Below are 7,529 nucleotides of genomic sequence, written 5' to 3'. Positions count from 1 at the left end.
CGCGCGGCGCGAACACAGCTGTTTTGGTTTATTTATTGATGAAAAGCAAAAAAGAAGTTTTGAAGTGGTTTTTGTTCACAAATTGTTTAGAGAGAGAGAGAGAGAGAGAGAGAGAGAGAGAGAGAGAGAGAGAGAGAGAGAGAGAGAGATTTTTTATTGCTTGCATTCTTGTAAAGCAGTTTTAGTTTCACTCTATCCAGTTCAACCAAATTGATTTTTCCAGTTGAGTTGAACAAAAAAAGTTGTTTGTGACGTTTTTGACCAATTTAAGGCTGTATGAAACAAACAATTTGAGATTCATTTCGTTTTTTCAGTTAAGAGAAATTTTAATGGTTGTGTGTCAGTTATAAAAATGCTGTTCTTCATAAAAGGTTTTGAGTTGGCCGTCAGCCTTTGTCATGGTTTTATAGACACTTCAGTTTGATTGGATATAGTTTTCCTTTGTTTTCGACCAATCAAATTGATGAAATTCAGTAGTCCTGAGTTTCAAATTATTCAACAACAGTTTTCTCTTTTTCGTACTTTTTTGGTACCCAATTATACACATTGTTGATACTTTCTTCAGATCTCTTCAATGGTCTGTGTTATTTTTAGTTAGCACACGCTTGAATGCTTGTAAAACTTTTGTTAGCGGAGTAAAAGTAGTAAACATTTGCTTTTTTTACAATTTGTCTTTGATTAATTGTGGGGAATTTGGCTTTAATTTTCATTTGCCTAATCGATTTTTTAAATTGTTGAATACTGTTTTCACTGTATGAAAACCCCCGAGCGCCGCTGACACGGGTGTTTAAATTTATTTCTTGATGCAAAGTATAACAGAAGTTTTGAAGTGGTTTCTCATCACAAATTGTTTCGTGAGAGAGAGAGAGAGAGAGAGAGAGAGAGAGGGAGAAAAAAAATGATTTATTCATAACGTGCAGCGTTTTAAAGCGTTTTTAAGATTTACTATATCCGTTTCAGACATGATGCTTTTTGACCATTGTTCGACTAATTTGAGTTTTTTGAGACCTTTGAATGTAATTTTATGAAGCTTATTTTGTTTTTGCCATTTTTGGGGATTCCTAACGTTTGCTGTGTCCATTATAGTTTTGCTGCTTCCTATAAATATGTCTCGTTTTGTCCATTCGTCTTTCTCAGGGTTTTGGTGATTTTTTGAATTGCTTGGATTTATCATCTAGATAAAATACCTATCAAATCGATGAAGTTAAGTCGAACTATGGACTGCTTATTTTTTCATTCAATTTTTTCGGCAAAGTTTTTTTCTTTTCTTGTACTTTTTTCCTACAGAAATGCGAACATTTTCTATCGTATGCTGTGGGCTGTATTGTTAACAGGACTTGGTTGATGTTTTCATCAAACTGTTTTTAGTGGATTGAGCGAAGTAAGAATGAACTTCTCTCTTATCGTATAAGTTTTATATGACTTGTCGTTTGTTTATTTTCGTTGATTTCCTCTTGAGTTGGTTCTTGCTATCACTGGTTGTGCACAGTTCTAAAACCTCTCTTGGCTTTCAAGAACTTGTAGAAAGTTTTTAATAAAGAAAAGTAATCAGATTTTTGGCTGAACACATTAATAATATCAAAGACAATTCAACAAGAAAAAAAATTAATCATAATGTGTTAAGTTGAGGTGCTTTAGAGGACAAGATTTTTTTCTCATTTTGAGGTGAATTGGTAATACTTCTTCATACCTTCTTTTAAATAAACTTTATGAAAAACTAAAATTTTAGTAATTAATAATTGTGGATCTATCCCCGCAATGTTTTTATGCCTCCAATTGCAGTTTATCTGTTGTTATATAGCACGTCATTATGTAGATTATAGCGCGTGCGTCTGGGAGGCGTAAAAGTTATATTCCCACTAAGCAGGGGGGGCAGGGAATAGACCCATAAATTTTTTCAATTTCTTCACATAAGGGACACATGGGAAGAAACAGTTCCACCTCTTTTGTAAAAAAATTATTTCCATCTATTGGAAGAATCCAGGCTGGCTTTGGGGTCAAATTAGCAGCCAGAGAAATGCCCAACTGTCTGGCGGGATTCACATCCAGCATTGACTTTACAATCCAGGATTTGTTTGCTTTCTCATCGCAACCATCCACAACTTCAAACAGGGATTTGTTGTTTTGATTGCATTATTTAACCGTTTCCAGGGCCCAATTTGCCAGATCTTTTCCGTTTGTGCCCCCCTTAGTACGTTATGCACCCCCTAGTTACAACACGTGCCATTACATTGTAAATCATTATGTAAAAATATGGCACTTGCGTCTGGGGGGTGCAAACAATATGCATCCACTACCCACTAAGCTGGGGTTGGGGGGCCACAAAGGGAAAAGATCAAATTTGGCTATATGAGACGCAAGTACAATTCTCGCATCGGATCTTTTCCGTTTGTGCCCCCCTCCCAGCTTAGTCGGTGCATATTATTTGCTTATTTGCACCCCCCAGACGCACGTGCAATTTTTTACATAATGAATTACTCTGTAATGGCACGTGCTCTGTAACTGGGGGGGGGCACAAACGGAAAAGATCCAAAATATTTATCATTGACTTTTTCGTCGAAAAAAGACAAAAACATAAAAATGCATGGAAGTTAATGATCTGGAACCTAAAGTGGATAAGTTCCCGTAATTACCCTCGCGATGAGTACTAAATTGGTTGAATTGGTCTTAACCATGGTTTTTGTATCTTCATATAAAGATCCATGTTGGTCTGGCCAAAAAGCAATAAGCATTGCATCTTCAATTTTTAACACAATAGCTCGAAATTTTTTCCTGGCAAAAATTTCAAAAAATTCAAGGTTTGAGGTGCCTGGTTATGACTCGTAAACAATTCTTCCCTCCTTTTATATGTGAAATTGATTGAATAAATTAAAAGGATTCACTTATTTTTGTATCAGTTTTGAATCTCCTCTGTTTTTGCTCTATCAGTCTTGAACACAAAGTTTGTTTTCAAATTTGTTGCCTGCAAAAGAAAAATTGAAGAGTTGTCTCACTCAAACGGTTGTGGAATTTGTCAAAAATATTATTAAAATATTGTTTTTGCAAAGTCGTTCCCGAACTAAGCGTCAAGTCTTAATCAGCACTGTTTTAGAGATATTTCAAATTATGAATCTATGCTGTATCAGTGCTCTGACAAGGTCTTTTTAGACTTGGCACGTCTTCAATCAATTCTTAAGTCTTGGCAAGTGTTAAGTCAAGTCTTTGTAAAGATTACACATGCCTTGAGTCGAGTAATGAGTAGCTTTTTATTGTTTTTTTCTTTCATTTTGCATCGAAAGAAACCGCCATTTTTGTTGGTGCCCTCAAAAGCCCAAACATTGCGAGCCCAAATAAATTGCTAACCCTTCCACAAAATTTATTTGATGGAGAATTTGAAAATTCCTGATATCACTCAAATATACCATATGTGGACACTCATTTAAGCCCACTGGAAAAATATTGATTATTTAACACATCGAAAATTTTAAATTGATAGATTCTCAAGTCAAAAATAGCTTGGTCATATTAACAAATAGCAAATTTCTTTTTATAATCTGACGACGTTTAGTTCATTTTTAAATGCATTTATTGTAATTAATGTCTTCCACAACTCTACTTTGTTTATCAACTATGTAATAAACAAGACTTGTCAGGTCTTGTCAAATCTTGATGGAGACTGGACTCATTTGCCAAGACTTGACTTTGACTTGAGAAGTCTTGACAAGTCTTTAAGCGGTCTTGAAAAGCAGGCACAAGTCTTAAAACTTGAAACAAGGCGTAATCAGTCTTGATTTGTCGACTTAAGACGTGTAGTGCACAGGAAAATTACATCAAGACTTGAACAGCGTTCTGAGAAAATTTTATTTGTGCACGTTATCCAAAACAAAATAGAAGATATTTTTAATAATTCAATTTTAAGAAATCCCTGAAAAATTTTGTTTGTGCTTGGCCAACGTTGAAACAATTTCACCGCGTTCCGTGAAATTATAGTTGCAACCAACAATCCATAAAGTTTTCACACAATTGTGCGAACCTCTAAGCGTTTTTTCGTGAAGCAATAAATGTTTCAAATTTAAACTCATCTGCTGAGGGCTTTGCAAAGGGGGTAAACTGGGTCCTAATAACCGTACTACGGCGATACTTTTGCCCTCCATTTTGGTTCCCAGAAAAATATGGCACATTGATTGACTTGAAAAAACCGTCGAGGGTTGCAGAAAGGTAAGGTTTAAATGATAAATAAAAGTTAAGCTAGTTTGTGACACGATTAAAATGGTAAGACACACAACTGGAGACATAGCAAAAGCCTTCAATAAAAAATTAGAACGCACCATTTGAATTCTTTTCAGTTTGACTCTTGCATAAACCACAGTCAATTATATAAAACAAAAAACACAAAATGAGCATCAATAAACGTCCTTCTGTGCGGTAATGGCGTCGGTGCATCTATATCAATAGTTAACTATAAAACTGTCTCTATGACAAACTTGGAAAATGGGATTTAAACTGTGTTACTCAACACGAGGTGGCGCAAAGAATTCGTATACATGGACACAGACACTGGCATAAACACATCACGCAGGCACACACACACATACGAACAATCAAGCACACAAACAAGAACACGCACATACATCGCACATAGAAAAACACAAACACAAACAAACATATATAAAAATGCGCTCATACACACAAGTACACCGCACATGCACGCACACTCAAGCGCACAAAAAAAGACACACATATACACAACAACACACAAAGATATACACACATACATAAAAAGACATATATACACAAACGCACACAGATATAAGCACATACACACACACACTCGCACGCACAAAAAAGCACGCAAACAAAAACACACGCACATTACAACACACACACACACCACACGCATGCAGGCACACTCAAGCGCGGTAAATAACAACACAAAAACACACACACATACACACAAACACAAACACACACACACCATCACACACAAGAACACAAACAAGAAAAAACACACACAAAACAACACACATACACAAACACACAAATACAAAGGCACAAACATATACACACATATATACAAACACACACATACATACAAGTACACACACACACATGCACACACACATGCACGCACAATCAAGTTTACACACAAAGACACACATACATGCACAAACAAACACACGCACGAAGATTCAAACACATACACACATATATAAAAGCACAGATAAAAGCACACACGTACAGAGACACACACTCGCGCGCACAATCGGACACAAACACAAAAACATTACAACACACGCATAATCCCCCCACCACACAAACACACAAGCACGCTCACTCCAGCACAAAAACAAGAACAAACATACACAAACACAACATACACATATATAAATACACACAAACAAACACACACGAAGACACAAACACATACACACATATATACAATTACACACATACACAGACACACGCGCAAGTACACACACACGCGCAAGCTTACTCAAGAACGCAAGCAAAGACACACACAAACATCACACACAAACCTGCACACAACAACACACACATACACACACGGAGACAAACACGTATGCACATATATAAAAGACACATATACATACATGTACAGAGACACAAACACACACACATACACATACACACGCAAGCATACTCAAAAACGCAAACAAAGACACACACAAACATCACACACCAGCACGCACACACACATACACACATACACACACAGAGAGACAAACACGTACGCACATAAATAAAAGACTCATTTACAGACATGTACACAGAAACAATTACACACAAACAAACACAAACACAAAAACACACACACACCAACACACACTTAAGCACACAAAGAAGAACAAAAAACACAAAACAACACACACACACACTAGCTAGCACGCACAATTAAGAACGCAATCAAAAACACACGCGCATTATAACACACACATATACATCACACACACGCACGCACACTCAAGCGCGGTAAATAACAACACATAAACACACACATATACACACAAACACAAACAATACACACATATATACAAACACATACACACACCAACACACACACAAGCACACAAACACAAAAGCACAAACATATACACATATTTATTCAAACACACACATACACGCAAGTAAACACACACACACACACACATACACACACACACATACACACACACACAAGCACGCACACCCAAGCTTACACACAAAGACACACATACATGCACAAACAAACGCATGCACAAAGATTCAAACACATACACACATATATAAAAACACACATATACACAAACACGTACACACACACTCGCACGCACAATCGGATATAAACACACAAACATTACACCACACACACATATATATACTCCACACACACACACAAGCACGCACACTCCAGCACACAAACAAGAACTAACATACACAAACACCACACACACACACACACATGAAAACACAAACAAGTCACACAAAGACGCAAACACATACACACATATATACAATTACACACATACACAGAAAAGTACACACACACAAGCGCGCGCGCGCAATCTTAATCAAGAATGCAAACAAAGACACACACAAACATCACACACAAACACGCACACAACCATACACAAATACACACACAAAGAGACAGAGACGGTCGTGCATAAATAGATGACACATATACAAACATGTAGACAGACACAAACACACACACACCAACACACACACACACACACACAAGAACCCAACCAAGAACAAACACACACAAAACAACACACACACACACTCAAGCCCACAAACACAAAGGCAAAAACATATACACATATTTATGCAAACACACACATACACACAAGTACACACACACATACACACACACACACACATGCACGCACAATCAAGCTTACACACAAAGACACACATACATGCACAAACAAACACACGCACAAAGACTCAAACACATACACACATATATAAAAACACACATATACACACACGTACACAGACACACACTCGCACGCACAATCGGACACAAACACATAAACATTACACAACACACACACATAAAAACACACAATCAAACACACACAAAGACACAACCACCAACACACATATATACAATTACACACATACACAGACAAGTACACACACGCACACACACACACACACACACACACACACACACACACACACACACACACACACACACACGCAAGCCTACTCCAGAATGCAAACAAAGACACACACAAACATCACACATAAATACGCACACAACCATACACACATACAAACACAAAGAGACAGACACGGTCGCGCACATATAAAGAACACATATACACACATGTACACAGACACAAACACACACAAACATGCACACAACAACACACACATACACACACGGAGACAAACACGTATGCACATATATAAAAGACACATATACATACATGTACAGAGACACAAACACACACAGATACACATACACACGCAAGCATACTCAAGAACGCAAACAAAGACACACACAAACATCACAGACAAACACGCACACAGATACA

The sequence above is a fragment of the Convolutriloba macropyga genome, chromosome 12 (assembly GCF_964194025.1).
Source record: "Convolutriloba macropyga chromosome 12, txConMacr16.3, whole genome shotgun sequence".
Lineage (NCBI taxonomy): Eukaryota > Metazoa > Xenacoelomorpha > Acoela > Convolutidae > Convolutriloba > Convolutriloba macropyga.
This window is presented reverse-complemented; position numbering follows the sequence as displayed.